At 33.1% G+C, this 22901-nt stretch overlaps 1 long non-coding RNA gene across 1 annotated transcript; it reads left to right on the top strand.

Annotated features, from left to right (window-relative positions):
* Positions 1-8869: 8869 nt before the first annotated feature.
* LOC134243631 (uncharacterized) lies at positions 8870-16691 on the top strand. The gene is made up of 3 exons (XR_009987076.1): positions 8870-8964; positions 16351-16478; positions 16597-16691. It is a non-coding gene; the product is annotated as an uncharacterized LOC134243631 (long non-coding RNA).
* Positions 16692-22901: the final 6210 nt, after the last annotated feature.

Below are 22901 nucleotides of genomic sequence, written 5' to 3'. Positions count from 1 at the left end.
TTCTAAACTTGAAAAAAACACCTTTCAGAAAGAAAGGAACAAGTCCAAGAAATAATAGAATCTGCATACGAAAGGCCATTCTAAAAAATGATCATTAACGATCATTAACAATATTTAAGGTACATGGATACTCTGATAAGAGAGATAACTCTTAATGACACAAATGTCTATTATTCCTTTATAAATTTGTCAAGTTTAATTGCATTTTTTGCCAAATTTTGCCCTGCAAGCCATGCTATAATTGTTTGTATTTTATTCAGCATCTATGTTTCCTTTGGAAAATCATAAAAGTTAAAGAAAATTTCATATGAGTGAGCTGAGGGTTTATGAACCTTAATAGACATCATGAAGACTAAATCATTGAAAAGTGTTTTTGTTTCTTTCCGAGCACCGAGGACATCATTTATTGAACAGCCCTCGTGCATAGATTCATTAGATTCTTTTTATAGATAAAAAAAAAAACGCAAGAAGTATCAATAGGCAAACGCACCCATCGCTTCAACTTTTCTGGACTTGGGGTAAATATCGGCTTTTAAAAATCAGCATTTGTTTAAAGTTCCTACTTATTTTGTCGCTTGCGTGGCGCAAAGGTTAAAGCGCCTGCTCTAGAGTCGTGATGTAAGGAGTTGATTCTTAGGTTCAAATCCCACTGTGGGACGTGGGGATTGGTCTTTCGGATTAAACTGTATGACCGAGATCCCGTGTCGCGATAGGTGCTGGCACAAAAAAGACCCTTACTTTCTCAATGGCCTTAAGTGCCGAGTTTAGGAAAAAATTTGCAGCTCTGCAACGGCAAGTGGTGGCGTCTCTATATGATTGAAAAATTCTCGAGTGGGACTTATGTACACAATATACAATCAAATGAATGAATCAATCATGCTTATTTTGGTGATTCTAAACCCGAATTCATATTAGAAGTATACACCAGTGTTTAGTAATTATTAAATACGAATACAAAAAAAGGTTTGCTAATAATGAGATGCAATTGGTACAGATGGAATTCCAATAAATTGTTGGAATACTTGATCTCCGAAAACCACATAGATATTGTAAATCAGAAACTCAAGCATTTTTGATGTCAACTTCAGAGTACTTGTGTGTACAATCAGAATGTTTTTAACGAAATAATTTTGCAAAAGGACCAATGTCAAGGTAAGTAAATTATCATCTTAGCTTTGATTTGCAAGAGCATGTCATGATATCAACAATTTCGTTTAATGCCAAAATTTTGCAGCTGCCATAGTAGTTACAATAAACTTGTTAACAAGATATAGTTACGTCGAATGCTGACTGGCGTTTTTAACGTGTTTTTATATGGATTTTTCCACTGACCAGATCCTGGATTAACAGCGGATCTTTTATCCTCAGAGAGGGGATGTTTACTCTTCCATGGAAACTTATTCTAATTTTGACGGTCTTCTGAATTTATCGTTTAATAAGATTTTTCAAATTAAATATTATTTATATCTCATCTGATTAGATACGCAAGAGAATGCTCTACTTATGAGCAATTTCTAAAACGAGGTAAATTATTGACAAGCAAGTTGGTGAAACAAGAATATAAGCAGTCTCGTTTAAAGTCATCATTTCTTAAGTTATTTGGTCGATATGACCTTGTCAGTAAATGCAATTTATCAACAAGTCAAAAGTTGACTGACGTTTTTCATACTAATTGTTAGTCCATTATTTTCACAATAAATTGACAACGGATTTTTCCGTTATTTCCCGAACATGACAGGGAGCACACGGCGGGTCTGACCGGTCGGCAGGGGATGCTCACTCCTCCATGGCACCTTATCCCACCTCTGATGTTTCGGAGGTCCGTCTTTGCTCTGCTCCTGTTTTGTATTGTTTTATGGACTTTGATATTAAATACTGTTCGTTATCTCCGTATCCTTCTTGGTATCTACTATGGTTGTTTATATTTGCAGGGGAATTTGTTCTTCAAGAAAGGAAAATGTTTTCGCCTTTATGGAACACCTCATACAACCAATCTCAAAGGCCTATCTAGAAATATTCAATAAACGTCCTTCCGGTACAGAATTCTTTGGACTTCGCGATTTTTATAGGTATGCAAATCAATTGGTATTGACAATAAACATATTTTTTTTGTTTTTTAGACTGCTGAATTATAATAGTTACAAATTGGATACTTTTTATTTCTAGCATTATAAAAATGCTGTATAACTTTGCTAAAAAGACGACGAGAAGACCGTCTTCAAGAGAATTAGTTCATGCAATCAAAAGAAACTTTGGAGGTCTTGAAAATTTTGAACCTGTGAAGATATTTTCAAAGTATCTTAAAGAAGACATTACAATGTTGAATGAGGAGGTGGGTATATATAAAATAACAGCTGGCTCAATTTTTTTACTGTACTGTGCTAAAATATTGAATTATCTTATAGTCAAAGGAGGAGCCTGACTGCTCAGCATTTGGTTTGATAAAAACAGCCCTTCATTCCATTACAACCAAAGAGGATGGGTAATTATGTAAATATATAGTATTCAAAAGTAATATCGTCTGGACGTCAAATAATATTTTTATTGGTTGGTCGTCTGTCACCTGTTCATGGACAATCTAACCATGGTAATAATTCTACAAAAAAATTCTTTCCTTTCAAATAATGCTACTTCCGTCACAGTCTTGTTCAGATCTAGTAAACCATTATATAAGTATAAGTATTATATAAAGGTAAATACTTTTATAATTGTATTTTGAATTTCAATTAAATGGCTTACCATTTTTCCACCAATTTTTTTTAAATTATAAATCGGTAACGCAAAAAGGTTTATAAAAGTTTAATATTCAATTTTTTAATTGAAATTTTTAATCAAGATTTCAAATAAGCATAAACGTAAATTCAAAAAGAGATACAAAAGTGATAAACATAGTTATAAAATATTTGTTATAGAATTGCTTACACCTCAAATGCTTATTTTAGAGAAACAAGATATCTGCTGTTGCTAACAGAAAGTCATTCTTTGTTGCCAATTTTGGCAGAAAGAATTCAAAATATACGAGATTTCAAAACTATTTTTGGGAGTGGATTTCCTTTAGATCAAGAATATGCACAGGTAACTAGTTCATCTTAATATTACTTGTTCCTTTATCAAATCTTTTTTTCTTACAAGAGTGTCTTTTACAAACCCGTCTTTCTTTTTCTTAACCGAGTAGAAAATTTTGGAATTGAAGGGTTTATGTTTCCACTGTGTCGATGTGGTGTCTTCAAATAGATTTTTACTTTATATAGAGAAACATTCTTGATTCCTCGAAGGAATCATTGTATGTTAAGAATAATGGATATAAGATAATATTTTAGTAAACTTAAGGAACAATCTAAAACCTGCAAACTTAAGAAGTATATTGGCAATCATTTTCCACGAAGTGGGAACAGGATTACAAAAGGGGTAAACAATTTTATAATAACATATTAAATATATTTCTTTAAAATCTGAATCAAATGTTACATGCAAAAATAAAATTTCTATATAGGCTGGTTACAATTTATTCAAACCTTAGACCTTTGGGGACATGGGGAAGGGATGTGGCAATAAAACTTTGCATTGAAATCTTTGTTATTTTGAACTCAAAAGGACCATGAATAAACTTCGAAATATCCAGGGATTTGAGAAAATAAGCTTAAAAAACAGAACCATAAAGGGAGTTCCAAACTACTGTGTTCGAACGAGATAATGGCCTTAAACTATATATACATGTATAAAGAATGTTTCAGCAAACATGCGTTTTTTAATGTAGTTTCCAAATAAGGTATCAAACAGCAATTTCAAATGTTTTACTGTAGATGCAATTCATTTTTATACTTCAGCTATTTGACTTTTTTGACAATTAATAATTTATGCCTTAACGATAAGACCACAGGGATAAATGTCACTCGGCACACCTCGGCCGGTTTGTACCACATCAAACAGGTTTGATATGAAAATGAAGGAATCAACTGAGGTTCAAAAAATGTCGAGTATCTTTATTTCTATTAATGTTTAGATAAATATCTGCATTAGTTAATGTTAAGGGCCAATGGCCTCTTTTTTTTTTTTTAACTAGATATGCCGGAACATAAATCGTATTAAGCTGTGCATGGAAGCTGGAAAAACTGTTATATTGCTGAATCTTGAGAATCTCTACGAAAGTTTATATGATGTCTTAAACCAGGTAAATTATTTTCGTAGAACCAAAATGTGAAATTGTTCCTTAAAACAGTCATAAGTATTTACTAATAAACCTGATTTTAAACAAAAGTCATTATTTCATTTCATTTATGATAATTAAAAAGTAGCTGTGTTTTTAAGAAACATATCACCAAATTGTTGTTTGAAATAACGATAGCGATTGTCTTGATACTATTTCAACAAAAGATTGGACACTTTATTGACCATCTGAAATTTTTGATATAATCAGGGAACAAAGTAATCACTTTAAACCAGAATATAAAATTTATTTTATGGTTTTAACTATAAAAAATATATGTTCTTGATATGTATATGTTTGCTAATGGTAACGTCCAACTTTATGAAGTAGGCATCAAAGGCATGTTGGAGAATGACTCAAGATTGCCACTTTTCCTAGTATTAAGAATAAAAGTAAAATTTGTGAGAGTGCAAAGATGTGTCAATCAAAGCCATCCTAAAATTTGAAGTTTCAATAACCTTAAGATGAAATGAAATTTTAAAAATTTTGTGGGAAAATGCTATTAAAATATATAAGTTGTGATATTATACAGAGAATATTAACTTCAAATCTGTGTCCATGCACCTTTAAAGGTAGGGGACTAGTATTGCTAATGCAATACTCTCAGATTGCTTATTCATTTAGTTTATTTTCAAGGTGCATTTTTCTATCAAAACTTTTTATGGGAATTAATATTTTGTTGGATTCATGTTACGCAAAGATCCTTGAATTTATGTCGGTGAAATTAATTTTGAAAATGGAAACAATATTATTAAATACTTAGCCACAAAACTTGTCCTTACGAACCATTTTTTGGATTCACAGAAAAAATTATCCTGAAATGAGTGATATAGCATTTTGATTTACCATGTTTTTTTCAGTATTATGTATCTTTTGGTGGAGAAAGATATGTTGACCTCGGTCTAGGAACACATCGCATTAAAGTAAAGGTCCACAAGCAATTCGGGTAATTATGTCTTTGTAACGATCATAATTGGCAACATTCATCAATTTGATATTTATCAGTGCATCAATCAAGCTGTCTATAAACATTGGTGCACCGGTAGTATGTATAACTATTTCTTGATCATTTTCTTGGTACATTTTGAATGTACATATCATTTGAAAAGACGAACGTATCTTAAATTAAGATCTACATAATCGCCTAAGGCAAATTTTAATGGAAATGTATATACAAGAGTGTTTATTTAGTTCAGTACGACATAATTTTCTATAATCAAAATAGCAATACCTTTTCAATTGATTAAGTTTGGTTTTCCGAGTTTTAAGCCCAAACCTTTACTGATACGTTAACATACTGTATTAAATTGTTTTTCAAATAAAATAAATATATCACACATTTTTTCCAAAAACATGTTCTCATCTAATTCTGGCTTGCTTTTAGTCATTTAAATGATCGGGTCTCTTAAATTTTTGTACACAGGGTGATCGTCATTGCAAAGAAGCAGACAGTGTACAACACCTTTCCGGTTCCACTGATAAACCGCCTGGAGAAGCATTTTCTACGTATCGATACCTTGTTGACAAAAGAGGACTTGCAACATGCAAATATGTTACAGAAATGGATGCAAAAATTTTCTGAATTAATGTAAGTAATAAATGCTCTAGCTCACCTGAGCCAATAGCTCAACTTAGCTTTTCTGATCACTTTTAAAAGTGCGACATTTAACTTCGGACAAGGCATTGTCCAGAACTTTTACAACAATGTCTAGTTGTGATGTCCAAAAGTTAATTGCAACACTTGGAGGGATTTCTTGTCAGTATCATCACGTGTTGAAATCACACACACCTTATCTTTTCAGAGATATGAAGTCATGAAAATCATAATCCTATCGGAGAATTGGGGACTTTTAGTCCTGACAATTATTCACCTTTCTTTCACTGGGGAAAAGTATTTGATGGGATAAAACCCACGGATATCGACATTGAGTCATTTTCTCCCATACGTTGTTAAACATTGTAATATCTCATTGATTATGAGGAGTGAAATATCATTATCACAATCTTTGGGATATATCCAATGTTTGATAATGTATGGGAGTATATGTCTAAAAAGGACAATTTATCTGATATATTAAAGTAGTACTAGTTGAGAGAATCAAATTTAGGGTCAGCATGAACGGTGAGAAGGCATTTTCTGCAAAAACGTGTTCTAATTATAACTTAAATACACACATGGGTTTTTTCCGAAATCGTTTATAACATTTTTCAGCTCTGGATATATCAAAAAGCAACGGATTTACGAACTCAATATTGGAAATCAGATTGAATGTTAATACAGAATGCATGTGTTAAAAATATTTTTGAAATAGAAGGAGGCTTTTTCTATTCGAATAAGTCAACAGGGTGAACAAAAACTCCACCTTTACATACTTAATTATGATTAGTGTCGCTTTTCTTGTTCAAGTTCACATTTACATTACAGGCTAGGTAGCCTGTCAGATTTAGTTTAAAGGAGAATGAACAGATTTTTAAGTCTCAATTGTAATACGAACGTCTTTTAGAGGAATGATCGGCATGGGATGAAAAGTCTTGAAATAACTTTGTAGAAATTTCTTTTTACTTTAATTAACATAACTTAATATATTTTCAATGAATTTTTAAATACATATATTTCATCTAATATTCATTATTTAACAAAGTTTGATATGTTATGGATAGCCCGTTTAAAATGTTTTATAACATAATAAATTGGAATACAAAACCAAATTGTATTCAATTGTTGTTACAATGAGGGGCATGTCTTTTAGGAGAAATGTATTATAAAGATGAACTATTGGTTTGTGAGGATTTGATTTCGTGGTTGGAAATTTTTTTAGTAGTAATCCTTATGAAATTTATATTTCAAGTGGTTTTAAATTCATGAATCTCTCCATACCTCGAAAACAACGAAAATTAGTAATTTCACAGTAGGTACAATTGATTTAAAAACAGGTAGAAAAGCAATGAATTGAAGATAACGTAATTGATTTAAAGATAGGTACAATTAAAATGAACATATTTTTAATTATTAGGATATTGGCAATAATATCTACCTTTATCATACGTAATTTCCGAAACGTCACAGCTAGCGAGAAAGTTTATCGGAATATTCATCGGCTGCCATACAAGATATATATACAATGCACATGCTATAAATGTGTATTTTAATAAGTATATGATGCTTTTTGCATATTTTGAATTTGCCTTTATTTCTCCTGAAATCCTCGTTGTTGTCGCTCTGTAGATTCTGTGCGTTTCCATCCATGTTCATTATTGTCTCCAAGGGAGCGTTCATTTTTTTTCAACAACACAAAATGAATTGAACCAAGGTATAATTGAATTGTACCTATCTTCAAATCCTTTATGATATGTGTTAATAGAACCTATCATCAAATCAATTGTACCTATCTTTAAATCAATTATACCTATCTTTAAATCAATTATACCTATCTTCAAGTGAATAAGAGATACGTACATGTATAATTCAACTGAATCTGTCTTTAATTGAATTGAAGATAGGTGTAATTAAATTGAAGATAGGTGTAATTCCATTAACGATAGGATAGGTATAATTCATTTGTACCTAGGTATAATTCCTTAGAGATAGGTATAATTATTAATACCTATCTTCAATTCAGTTGTACCTATCTTTAATTCAATTGTACATATCTTCAATTCATTTGAAGATAGGAACAATAATTTGAATATATGTTAATTTGGCATTCCATATAATTAGCATTTGTCTTGTCGAAGAACAAAAAGAGATAAATCTATAAATGAAGTATAGCTCTGTGAACATGAAGGTATAGAATGAATTGGAAGACCGTAGGTAAGAAGCTAATGACACATTTAACGTTTGTACATGTAATTGTTTTTGGTTTGTTAAGAGTACAGAAAAAAGGAAGAGGACCAACCATAAATGATGCATTTGTCGGTTACCATAATGACGTGACAGCTATTATTATCATCAAGGTTATGAACGCAGCAGAAACCCAAAAAGAAGAGGTCGATAAGGTGAGGTTTAACTTGAAAGACCAGACAGTGTCATCCTAAATGTGCCTTATAATTTGTTTCTTATGTATTCTGTTAAATAAGAAAATAATGTTAAAAACTTTAATATGAAAACCTATAATGTCTTTGAATGGCAATAAATTTTTACGTATGGCACATTTAGATAAAGAGAAAAATTTGTAAGTTTTATGATCCTTCCTAGGGCCCGAGGACTGTATCGACCATAAAACTGATTAAATGATGATTTTAAACGAAACTGCTGATAATTTTGTTTCATTAACTTGTTTGTCAAAAATTTACCTCGTTTTAGATATTGTACATACACAGAGCATGCTCTTGCGTATTGAGGTGATGAAGGTATAAATGTATTGCTACATAAATAAGGGAATAAGACGAAACTTAAGACTGTTCATTTTTAAGGTTTTCTATGAATTTTCTTTACGTTTGACACGCACGATATGATGGGAGACATTTTATAATCACTGGAAATTCGCCAGCTTCTTTTCCTTCTCCGTTTAATAAACAGGGATGGATTTATGAATACTCTTCTAAAAATTGTAAACAAATTGTTTCAGCTTATGAAGAAATGCAAGGAACTTCTTATTTTGTCTGCAAGCCCTGATGCGATTTACCGACTAGAAAAGACTTCTCTGAAGACAGAAGTGGAAATATGGAAGGATGTTTACTTTCAAGAGCAAAATCATGGAGGAATTGTGACATATCTTAAAAACAGGGGTCAGATATCTGAAAAATCACTCATACAGGTACGATCATTTTGTTTGAATTAACTCATGATCAATCATTTAAACTTTCCTGTCTGCGATGTGATGTTGAAACGATTTCTCATTTGTCATGGCCATTAAGCAGACATACAATATTATAATAAATCATGATAACACTGTAAACTCGAATATTTTTGTGGGAACAAACTTATGGTTATAAGAAAAAAAGATGGTACGGCGGAATTTCAATTATGGCTGATGTGTGGTTAGCTCGTATGCATATAAAGTTTGATCTTTCGAGTGGAAGTGACGGTACACTGTATATATTTTTGTTCTTTACGTGTCGGCGACAATATTTACCTACCCATACTTCACATATCAGTACATATAGTCGCGCTCTGAGATGTTATATAAAATTTTTAAAAATCTTTTTTTTTAATTGCGTATGAGGTACACTAACTAATATATACTGATAATAGCCACATTTTGAATAGCTAGAGTGTCATCTAATGATACTGCCGAGCTCTGAGTGACGGTGTCCATTGTCTCCCCGAAAATAAGAGAATAACTTTGAGAGACTAGATTAATTGTATCACTAGATGGTTGTAGTGTCATTCCTATTTATATACATCTATCTATATACACACAAATTAGCAGGTATACAAAGCTGTGTCCATATGTAGCCAGCATGTACAAGTCAGAGAACACTTCTCATAAAAGCACATTGAGACACCAGAAAATTTACAAACTAACCGAAATGTCCATTCTATCCAGAATTAAGATCAACAAGGCAACGTAAATACAATATATATTCACATATATCAGTTTTCGGTTAAAAACTTACTGCAAACCATTCTTTTCCCACTAATTAATGGAGCTAGTTTTTAACCCGCTCTCCATTCTATTCGACCGAACCCGATCTCATCAAAACACACCAAGCCTTTGGGTTATGTAACAATTAAACAGTGCATTGTTTGGAGAAGTGCTCCAAATTACAAGTCCTTTTCTTCTGACTGGACTTATAAAACATTGAGCTGGTCAACCTTGACTATGAAAAAGCTATTGACCAAAGAAGACATACATGCATTCTCTGCTTAGCAGAGCAAAATGCACATAAGTTGCAAGTTTGTTCAAATCATGACCCTCAGGGGTTGGGTGGGGCCAAAATGGCCGATTAAAACTTTACATAGGAATATATAGGAAGAATCTTTAAAGATCTTCTTCTCAAGAACCACTGGGCCAGGAAAGATGAAACTCATGTGGAATCATCCTCAGGTAGTGTCGATTCAAATTTGTTCAAATCATGACTCCCGGGTCTAAGGTGGGGCCAAAATGGCCGACCAAAGTTTTACATAGGGAAACCTTTCAAAATCTTCTTTTCAAGTACTTCAAAGCCATGATTAGTGATATTTATATAGAATCATCCTCAGGTAGCGTAAATTTTAGTTTGTTCAAGTCATGACCCCCTGGGGGGTTAAAATTCAAGCTCCCCCCCCCCCACCTCAGTAAACTACCAGTTCTGATCTGATATGTGCTTTTTCCTAACCGATGTGCTCAGGTAAGCGCTGTGGCCCCTGGGCCTCTTGTTGTATTATAAAATAAAAATATGTTTTAAGTAAAGTACCACAATTACATTAATAGTTACACAAAAGTGCTTATTTTACACGTTTTATATTACTGACAATTTGAAAGTTTGAACTTCCTTTGATGGTAAGTTATTGACAGTGTAATATATACAAGTATTTGAATTAAATTTGAATTATCATTTATCATGTTTAGTGTTGAAGGTGGTGGATGCCTGTTTATGGAAAAAATTGTTTTGTATTTCTGTTTTAAAAAAACAAAAGAAATGGTAATGGCAAAGCATTACTGTACTAAAGTAATGGTAAATGCTATGCATTACTCTAGAAAATAGGGTACATACTGGTAATGGTTATAGAATGCCCAAATTGTTGAAGTAATGGTTATGTACTGTATTACTTTACAATGTAATTCGCCCCAAGCCTGGTCTCTTGTAAAACGACTTAAAGGCAATATAAAACCATTTATTCCTCCGTAATTCAGAAGTGTAAATAGATCAATAAAATATATGTAGATAATGAACAGTATTAAAGCTGAAATTTTGAAGAGACAAAACACAGACATCTAAAACATCAGAGATGGATTTAGTTAGAATGGAGGATTAAGGTACTTGGATATATATTTGAAGTTATTATTTTCTCTATAATATTACGACTTATATATTTTAATAGCATTTCACACAAAAATTAATTAAAAATCTTATTTCGTTTAAAAGATTTTGAAATTTCAAATTTTTCGGCGGGTTTGATTGACATATCCTTGCACTCTCACAAATTTAATTTTATTCTTAATCCTTAGGAAAAGTGGCAATCTCGTTTTGTATAAATGAAAAATATTAATACTATAATCCAGAAAATTCAGAGTAGACACGTTCGAAAGCAAAACAAACACACAATATATTGTCAGTCCGTGCAGTTGTGGTAAGCAGACTGTGACGATTGAACGCACCCGGTGAATTCTAAATATAAACAATAACAGAACTCGAGCCCTGTTTACAAAAACTGTGTACATAACACGAGTGTGCTCGATTTGCTAAACTCTGTACGCATCTCTTAGTTCGGAATGACGAGACTTGTGAAGGTTTTTGCTTTCTAACATTTCTACTCTGAATAAAATTATTTTTCTTGATAAAAGTTTTAATATTTCTCATTAAAACACATCAAAATTGCCACTTTTCCTAAGGATTAAGAATAAAGTTAAAATTTATGAAAGTGCAAGGATGTGTCAATCAACCCCACCAAAAAATTTAAAGTTTTAATAACTTTTAAATGAAATAAGATTTTTAATTAATTTTTGTGTGAAATGCTATTAAAATATATAATTCGTGATATTATACAGAAAAAATGAGAAAATATTAACTTCAAATCTGTGTCCAAGTACCTTTAAGGATATGGAAGTAACATAACAACATTCAATTCACGGACCTTCAAAACATCAGAGGACTGGTAATCAGGTGCCATGGAGAAATGAGCATCCCCTGCCGATCGGTCACACCCGCCGTGTACTCCTTGTCATGATCGGGAAAAACAGGAAAGTTCGTCGACAATTCAGTGTATAAATAATGGTCTTACAATTAGTATGAAGAACGTTAGTCAGCATTTGACTCAATGATAAATTATATCTGCTGACAAGGTCATTGTATTAACTATAGAACTTACGAAGTGATGACTTTAGACGAGCCTTTTTAGCTCACCTCAGCCGAAGGCTCAAGTGAGCTTTTCTGATCACATTTTGTCCGTCGTCCGTCCGTCTGTCCAGCCGTCCGTCTGTCCGTCTGTCCGTCTGTAAACTTTTGTCACATTTTCGACTTCTTCTCAAGAACCACTGGGCCAATTTTGACCAAACTTAGTACAAAGCATCCTTGGGTGAAGGGAAATTTAAATTGTTAAAATTAAGGGACATATTTCCTCGCAAGGGGAGATAATCAAGAAAAGGCAAAAATAGGGTTGGGTCATTAAAAAATCTTCTTCTCAAGAACCACTGGGCCAGTAAAGCTGAATCTTATCTGGAAGCATCTTGGGGTAGTGTAGATTCTAAATTGTTCAAATCATGACCCCCGGGGGAAGGGCGGGGCCACAATGGGGAATCAAAGTTTTACATAGAAATATATAGGAAAAATCTATAAAACTTTTCTTAAGAACCACTGGTGCTCGGTCGTTTGTAGCCATTTTGTTTTTTAATCACACCTATAAATCATCTAACTGTAAAAGAAAAGTTGAAGTTTAAGATGTATGCCCCATATGAGAGTTCAAAATGTTATCGTTGTACTAACAAAGCAAACCGACCTTAATTATAAGTCTTCGCCCATAAAATTAGTACTTTCACTTCGCCAGAAAAGCTGAAACTTATGTGGAACTATCCTGGTATAATGTAGATTCCAGTATAGATTTTTTTTAATCATCAATCAATATCAGACATGTAAACTGCACCATGCAACGTTTAAAATAGATTTCAAATAAACTTTCGTCAAGATAAATTTACACGGAGAACAATTTTGTTAAGAGTACATTGTACTTTATGGCTATACGATACTTTCATGAATCTTATGTTTAGAAGATTACTTCTTCTTCTTCTTCCCATACGAGTTTACTCTTAATAGAGCGTTGAACTGGGACTGTCACACGGCGGGGACAAGGCTAAAAACCCGTTTTACATAGAAATATAAAGGAAAAACTGGCACACTTAGTTGGTGTTGGTGAGCAGCTGGCTCCTTGAAAAAGTGAAGCTGTGTCCGGAAGGACTCATGTTGGTGCTAGTGTAACTAAATGGTAGGATTCATGACCCCTAGGGGAAGGGCGGGGCCATTATAGTTAATCAAAGTCTCACATAGAAATATATAGGAAAAATCTTTGAAAATCTTCTTCTCAGGAACCACTGGGCCAAAAAAGCTGAAACATATGTGCCCATGGAAGGATCATGGGGTAGTGTAGATTTCAAAATGTCTAAATTATGATCAGTGGGGTAGGGTGGGGATGCATTATGTATAACAAGGGGGAAATCTGGTAAAGAACAGAATGGTCAACGCTTCTCAGGTGAGCGATGTGGCCCATGGGCCTCTTGTTATATTTTTGTTTCATCAACTTTTCTGTTCATACATAGAGCATGCTCTTGTGTAGCGAATCAACTGAGATATATAAACTCCGTTTGCAGGTGATGAAGGTATATTGCTGCATAAGTAAGGAAAGTTGACTATAGAAGAGTCATAACGTTTATCATAGAGCTTGGTTGTTAGATTACCATTAACGTCTTTTTCAAGTACAATGTCCAAATATGAAACAGATGTGTCAGACTCTGTGGTATCTTTTATCTCAAACTCACAAGGATATATCGTATCGACATAGGAATTGAAATTACCAATGCAATGTTAATTGGCAAATACGTCATCCTTATATTTAAACGTCGAGTTGATGGCCACAGCAAGTGTTTCTTCTTGTCACGCATAAGATTTTGCACAAATTTTACTTCATATGAATACAAAAATAGGTCTGATAATAACGGAGCGAATTTGGTACCCATGGGAATTCCAATAGATTAATGGGAGAACTGGTCTCCAAAAACTACATAGATATTGTCAATCAGAAACTCAAGTATTTTTTATATCAACTTCAGAGTACTTGTGTGTGCTATCACAATGTGTTTTAACAAAATAATTTTGCAAATGACATCCCCTGCCGACCGATCACACCTGCCGTGTGTTCCTTGTTATGATTTGGAAATAACGGAAAAATCCGTCGATGTACTAGTATGTATTGGTAACATGTACTGGTACCAGACGATAAAGCAAGTAACATGGTGTTTCTTTGTTAGGCTCTTCACCCCTACTGATGTGTTCGGAACCTTTTATTTTTCGGTGTTCTGCAAATCATAAAACCCGATGAGTTCAGAGTACCTCTGACAGTGGCTCTGGCGAGAATTAGTGAGACTTCAGCGAGATAGGGTAAAATATTCACGGAAATGTGGCTAGGAAGTGGCTAGCACGTGGAGACATGGTCAACAGAAAAGTTATGTTGCGTTTTAGTTTTCACCACCCTATAATATCATTATGTAGAAAATTAATGTACTTCAATCGATCTGTCTTGAATTCAAGTTTAAATTATTTTTAAGTATTCTCAATGACACAATTTTCTGCTGTCATGAATTTAAATTTCTTTTTGGACAAATATTTTGCATGGGAACCGGGACTATAGTTTTTGGCGTCAGATTAGCAAATGAGGCATCAATGTGACTTTAACTGACAAATCATATAAATGATACTATACGAATACTACAGGAATTTTACGCTTGATAAATTCCTTTATTGTACTATCGGTGAATACAATTGCCAGGTGGATTCCCTGGCCAACACACCTGATCACGAGTATAGTTATGTAAAAAATGTTTTGTCCATTTAAATGCATACGAGAAGCTGCTCGTTTTCCGTACCCTTGAAATGCTGGTGTTCTGAACTTGACACTAACTACGTATACAATTTATTAAACATATTTTTCTCTAGTTAACAACAAATTAAAAACGCTCGTGATATTTTCCATAGTTTCTTTTGTTTGTATTTGTTCATAAGAACTTTTTTCTTATTTTGCACTCCATTGACATGATCATAGATTGACCTGAACCACGTGTTCGAAGTAACATGTAAACATGTATTTAGCGTAAACGTATTCAATCAACAATTGGTCAGTTGCTCGTGGTAAGATCCTCTGTGCGCATTAATAGCAATAGCCATATAAGGCAAACAAAGGTTTGTCAGTGTAAATGATGTTACACATTTCTTTACCAGCGTATCGGTCGCTAGTGAGCTGTAATTTTTGCAGTTAACTATAAGATGTATTAATTGGTATTTAATCCCCCCCGCCCCTCACCCCCTTAAGCCACCCATTTTTGTTGAAATCATGAAAGTCTTTCAGAAAGGTGTGGAAACACAATTTTCACAGGTCATGTTTTCAGAAGAAACAGACTATAGCAATTTCCTGTTTACTGCCAATTTTATTTATAAAACCGGATCTACCCTATAACCTTTGAATAGATTAACCTAAACCACGTGTCTTGAATTTAAATCACAATAACATTAGTAGGGGTGCTCTTGATTACAATGATTCTACAAATGTTACTTGTCCATGGCACATAACCCTAACTCGTAATGTAGAGGTCCGTATTTTTTCTGTTCATAATTGTTTAATTGGACATTAAGCAGGGTTACTGTTCTTTATATTATCCCCATATTCCATTCAGTATTTATATATAGTTCCAAGTCCTTATAATATTTGAAGTTCTATTATATTGTCCATAACAGGAATTTTCAAGCACGGACATGTGTCTTTTAAGATATTTTAGATAATGAATTGAGTTTCAAATTAAGCAAATTTTTATAGCACACTGCATTTTGATGGGGAATTTTCGTAAAAGACAACTTGAACAACAAACAATGGTATTTTTTGGAGAATATATCAATTTCGTATTTTTTATTTATTATTTTGAGGCCCACCCCACTCAAAAAAAATCCAATCCCAGAAATTTCTTGACAAGCACAATAAAAAAAACTCGCCAAAACCTCAAAAACCTATTTCGTGGGGTGGGTATTGGGATGTTCTATGACTTCTATTGCCTCAAATCTTTCACTTTTCATACCCATTTCACACATATTCGCGCTCACCGGGGGGGGGGGGGGGGGGCAGCGTTTTCAAAGGGGGGTCCATGATAACTTTTTTCTTGCTTTAGTATATACATTTTTAACCTTGTAAACCCCAGATTGGGGGAGGGGGTCCTGACCCCCCCCCCCACACCCCCTCTAGATCCGTGCATGTAAAATGTCGATTTTTGAAATTTGTCATAAATCTTGTGTTTTAAATACAGATAACCACATTCTCAAATCTGTTAGCTGACGCCGACAAGGATGACATTAGTAGAGCCCTCGACATGACAGTCAATTTAACTCACTTGAGATCTTTTGACACAGAAAGAGAGTTCTGCAAATATTTCGGGTATGATATAATCATGTTTTTAATTTGTTGTGTACTTCATGATTTCAATCTTGTTCTGCCTATCGTTTACATGAAGATACCTTGTTTTTACACATAAAATAATAATTTTTGTTTTTAGATCTTGCATGGTTGATAAGAGCCTGTTCATCATACAGTGTGATGCATCATCAGAAACGGCTGCGATGATAGAGTGTGTTCGACATAGAATACAAGACGATTTAATGGATAAAAAAATTTCCATAGTTGTACTTTTAATCCTTCATCTTGTCCGAAGCGATGGAGAAAAATATGCAGAGTACCAGGTAAATAAATGAAAAAAGGAATCAATTAGTGATCATTTAACTTGCATTTATTTTTAAATTTATTTGTGGTTATACTTTTATCTTGCACACTATTTTTTCTTTTAGATAATGCTGATAAAGATGTTTACAAAGTCACATTTTATTATCATTCATATCTTTGATAGGCTGGGAAATGGCAAACTTTACATCTGGACGATCTACGAGAAAATATGAAAATGGATCGCAGAATAGAACATCTTTCAAAACTTTCACTAGGCAGTTACCTGGATAAATGCTGTCATTCAGGAAAGGATGGAGAATACGAAAGTGACTTTACCTCACTTGTAATGAACTGTATGCATTCTGCAGTTTCAAAAATTGAATTTCCGGAAGGTCTACAGTCAAGACCATTAACAATAATACACACATTATTGAGAACGTTGGGTGGTAGGTTGAAATACTTGCTTACTTTTAAAAACTATCAAGTCATTTACAAAGGAACAATTTATTCTCTATTTCTCTCTTTTCTCTTTTTGCAGATTCAAAGTCATTAATTTTAGGATTCGCGGAGCAGATTATCCATGTTCAAAAGTTGAAAGAGTCTGTAATTGGAGACTTGCATCGTATTACCTCAAATGGTGCTGAAATTGAAAATGTACAACGCTCTGGGACTTTCAGGTTTTTTATTGCTTTTATAAAGTTAACGGATATAGTTTTCGATAGGCCTGAGTTTAGCAAGTCTTTTAGCTACTTCCCGTTGGCCGCCATATTGGAGGTCGACTCGATGATTTTTCCTCTTTGACTTACCAAGTTTAAGATGATGTAGTAGAAATATTTGGTGGGAAATCTTTATCAAATATTTTTTTTTAAATAAAGGAGGCTTCCATGAATATATATACTTCAGAAAAATAATGATTCCTAATTCGAAATAGCAAATATAAATTTTTTTTGATTGGTTGAACAATGAAGGAATATGAGCTTTTGGACATCCAATATAGTGGCCAACGGGAAACAACTCTTGCTCCTAATGCTTTGGTTCTTTTTATTTTATAAAACACTTGATTAGAGAATTGCATACAGACTTTGTTATATAACAAAAATAGTGGGTACTAGTAACAAAACATAAAAAAGCTACACTTATTATAAGCCAATGATTGATACAAACAAAACAAGAAAATGAAACAGTTCCAGTACCCGAAAAAAATAGATGTTTAAAAAAAAAGTCATAAAAAATAAAATTAATACAAAATATCTGGAAAAAAATAGGGTCAGGTCAGGTTTCAATTGGTCTGTAGGCAACTGCATACAAACAAATTTACATTTTAGGGCTCAATAATTTTTGAAAATCATGCTCACGAAAGAAAGGATAGAGAAGATTGGGATGTTTTCTGTTGACATTTTTTTAAAACGATGAAACATACTTTATTGAAACCTTTTTAGGCAAAAGAAATAATTTGTTTTTGGTTTCAGAGAATCTGTAGCAAAGTGTCTGGAGAATAAAGTGGCTCAAACTTTGGCAGCGGTTTTGTCTATTGTTGACACTAATAGCAATATGGATCTACTGGGAAAATATCACAGTATGAATAATTGGCAGTTTTGTCTTTGGTGTTATCTGATGAATAGTCCAAACTGTCTAGAATGGAACAGTAAAATGCTTCTAAACGAAAATATGACGGAGGTAGATGTCTTTAAGAGAGATGAAGGGAACCGAAGTGAAAACATGTTTTCGCCAGAATTTCCGTTCTCATGGTTATATTTTAAAGCCATCGACAATATATTCAATGAATCAAGAAAAACACAGAACATAGGTAATATAACTTATTTATTAGTTTGCTGCATAAAATAAGTCTTTAATTCATGAAAAAATTATTTTGGATATAATGACTTTATTTCCTTTTATCAAAGGTGATCCTGTCGAACATACAGCTCACGTCTTTAGAACAAATTCACTAGCATTGTTACTTCAGAAGAGTGTATCTGGTAGTACAGACGAAGTAACCTCGGCTTATCTACACGACTTTGTTTTCCTGAAATTCATTTGTAGGGATGAAGAGTCCTGTGCAGTAAGTCTTATATTCAGCATTTTTTTTCCGTCAAATATTCAGTCCGTTATGTCTCTATTGTTAAAATACTTAAATAATGTTCCTTTAATTTATAACAGATTTATATGTAAAGAGAAATGATAAAATGATGTTTATAAAAGGATTTTCTCATATTTCTTGTAAATGAGATTAAAAGTTTTTAAAAAAAGCAGAGAAAAGGAAAAGAATATTACCAGGTTATAGTATAATTTAGTATGACTTTAATTAAAATTGAATTTTTTTTCATAAAAGACGCAAGGTCAGCTAAGATCGTTATGTTTTTTATCAACACGAAGGATGGAAAAGTTGATGTTGCCTATCATGCTATGCCCACTTATTTTTTTAAAATGTTATTTGATCACACTTTTTCATTGGAAGATAATTTTTTCACATACTAGAATGCAGTGTTCTCCATGGGCTGTTGACGTGATCACAGTTAAATTCCTTAGCGCCACAGTTTAACAATTAGCGCTGTAGTTCCGCCATTGCTTAGATATTAGTGCCACACTAAGAATTGATTTTATATCCCCAGTGATCAAAGTTTTGGGGGGATATACATGTAGGTTTTGTCCTGTACGTCCGTCTGCCTAGCTGTTTATTTATCAGCAAAATCTTCAACCTTTGCCATGACTTCGGATAAATAGTTGGTACAATGGCTTTCATCCTTCACATGTGTATTCCTTGACAAGAATGCACTCTAGATACCAAACCTTCTGGCCCATTCACATTAACCTTGGACCTTGGAGTTTTACTTTGGAAAACTTTAACCTTGGCCGGACAAATTTCAATCTTATAATTATGTATTCCTAGCGACAAGACTAAACTCTGGATATATACTAACATTTTTGTCCCATTAAACTTCTTCTCGGACTTTGACGTACTCTTAAAAGGTTTTATCTTGCCATTATTTTTAGATTAATAGTGCTAAGGCTTTCATATCTCATATGTGTATTCTTTGTGGCAATGCCTTTTCTTGGGAACCATTATTCTTTACCATTTCATCCTGATCTGGACATTTGACTTATGTTTGAAATACTCTTCTCCATATCTTTTCAATGGTTTACGCAGAAGTTTTAATATTTTACAGATATATTCCTCGAGACAAGACCTTACTTATGGTACAACATTTTTTTATCTATTGACCAGGAGTTTAATTAACTTGTATATGAGAAATTTCAACCTTTACTATAAGCTGCCGTACGGGTGTATCAATGTTTCACAAACACATCCCGTTTTTTCACTAAAATATTTCTAAAGATTGAAAGCTTACACCGATTTATATGTTCGTAGTTGAAATGTTTGGAAAATCTTGTATATAGTATAAACGTCCTAAGCGAAGTACCATTAACGGACGATTTTGCTTCGAAATAAACTTAATTCGTTATGTCCCTTAAGTTAACAATATATTTCAGGACCATGGGTATTTAGGATATTTTTGCTGTAAGCGTGAAAAACTTTAATTATAACAAATTATCTTTGATAGTTCATAAAACATTAAAATGTACTTTTCTTAAAATCTCTACAACTTGGGAAAATTGAAATTATTTGCCTATATGAAGTAGCATACACCACTATAAAAGACAAAAAGAATATTTTTCATAGAATTACACAATTTTTCGGTATGAGTTGGTCTTTGCTTCATTTATTTGAAAGTTCATACGTAGAGTTTGCGAAAAATTATACATTTATTTAACAGACACGTGAAGCAAAGGTCCACTATATCTTAAAAATACACTTTAATGACACAACATTCACATCTTTCCGAGAAATACTTTTAATCATTTAATCAAGGGTCATATCACATCCGAGATTAAAGGGTCTCTATTTATCAGGATTTGTTTAGCGTATTGGTAAGGGTGTTGGTCTCGTAATTCATATTCTGTAATTATTTGAAAAGCAAATTGTAATATTTTTCTTCGCTGCTATTCCGCCACAAAATTAGTTCCTGCTAGATTTTGATTTTAAATAATGCATTATTATTTCTTCGCCAATTTAAGGAGTTTTAAGAGGGAAAGAAAAAATTATGATATATGATAACAATTCTGAGCATAATATTATATAAAGAAAATCAACGAAAAATTGGTCCAGCATTTTACTAAGTCAGAAACTCACAAAAAAATTTTGATAAATGCTGTACTTTACCTACCTCCTATATCGTCTACTTAATTTTTAAGGAAATAAAAGAAGCAATCATATCAGGAGCCATGGAAAATGGAATAGATATTTGGAATCCATTGATAAAGGGAATGGTCGCTGTACATGATGTTTGTGATAGAATGAAGATCAGACTGAGAAACATTAGTCTTATCTTTCACCACGACAAAAATCTTGCACGGAAAGTCAATGGCGTCCGATTGCAAGATAAAAAATATACTTCGGGGCGAATGGTATGACATGCATTAAACTATTGATGTCTTTGAAACAAAAATGCTTTTATTCTTAACTTTATATTCTTCTTCAAAATACAAGGGTTGTAAGAAATGTTCGCGGACTAGTTCTGTTTTGAGGCCACTCTTCACAAAACTTCTGCAGAATTCAGCAGATAAAAAACTATTAATACTTATTTTCCAATAAACAGGGAAAGATTTGGTGTTTTTCGTTGATAATAAGAAAACATACAGCGAAATATGCCTCACGGAGTTTCTTACTTTTTGGTACCTTTACATAACAGGGACATTATTTTTAGAATTTTTTTTACTGTTTAAGCGTATAAAGATTTCGGATGTTTCACCCGTCGCTAATGTATTCATTAAACGTCATTTGGCTAAAATTTTAACTAAATTTGAGGTTTGAGGAGTGTCGACTGTATTATCGCTAATTATAGATGATCAATGCATAAAAACAACGCCAAGAATAGTAACATAGTAACGTACTGTCATTGAACGTTTTGGAGCACCAAGGTATCAACAAAATTATATGCACAGAGAGGAAATTCTCGAAAGAGAATAAAATGTAGCTGCTGTGGATTGCCTACACGTCACTAGTACCAAAGTGTTCAAATGGAAGTAACTCTCCACAAATGTTAAGGCGACTGGCATTTTCGATATTAATTCCTAAGATTCCCCAATATCCTGCCTTTTCAGGAGCGTTGTACCCATGGATTTTGCATTGCTTTTCATACCTGATCGATAAACTTCGAAGACATTGTTTTTTAGACCTCATCAATATCCTACACGTTACAAAAGACATTCAAGGAAATATATATCATGTCTAGATATATTTACACGTAAGAGGAAACATGAAAAATCTATAGATATTAAAGATATTCAGATCTGTGAAAAAGCTTAATTGGTCTAAAGTCAGTTTGTCATGTCACCAACCGTCATTATGTAGCAAGTGATTGCTCCGTGAATCCTATGACTCCACCGTAAATCATTGTATGTTTTCTAAATTTTATTAACTGGACCTGATTTTTTTTTTACATTTTAATAGATAAAAGATGAATGCATAACTAGACATACGTTATTCCTAAAAGTACAAAATACATTTCCACAAATGAATGTGTCCGCTAACTTTTCAAACAACCCCCCTAGATTCTAGTGCAGGTACAATATATCTGATGCAATATTATCTCCATAAAATTATCAATGAAATTTTAGGGTAATTGTAATGAATCACAACTACAGATTCAATTGTTACACTTGTAAAGAAAAGCACATATGAATTTGAGTTGTCCTTTTTGTCGGCTAGTCAATATTTTACCATTTATGTATTTATCAGACCTTAGATGCTATTGCTTTGCTGGAGTTAATCAAATTGAAAGAAGAAGAATTCCAAAAAGAACGAGAAATAAAGTTATGGATATCATCTGTCCAGAAAAGCAAATTCATGATTTCCAAATGTCTTCAAGAATTGGTTGGAATTCAGGATAACCATCTGACAAATATAGTCAAGGAATTAAGGTCTCTCTCTCTCTCTCTCTCTCTCTCTCTCTCTCTCTCTCTCTCTCTCTCTCTCTCTCTTCAAAGCCATTCTTTTGCCTCCAATTTAGCCAAAAGAAATATCAATTAAAGTACGTTCAACTGTTCATTTGTCAGACTGCGTGTCTATCATTCTATCAT

The sequence above is a fragment of the Saccostrea cucullata genome, unplaced genomic scaffold, assembly GCF_032062105.1.
Source record: "Saccostrea cucullata isolate Sc308-1 unplaced genomic scaffold, CSIRO_AGI_Scuc_v1 ctg2488, whole genome shotgun sequence".
NCBI classification, from domain to species: Eukaryota; Metazoa; Mollusca; class Bivalvia; order Ostreida; family Ostreidae; genus Saccostrea; species Saccostrea cuccullata.
Note: the sequence above shows the minus strand (reverse complement) of the source record. Positions and strands in the feature narration are given on the sequence as shown.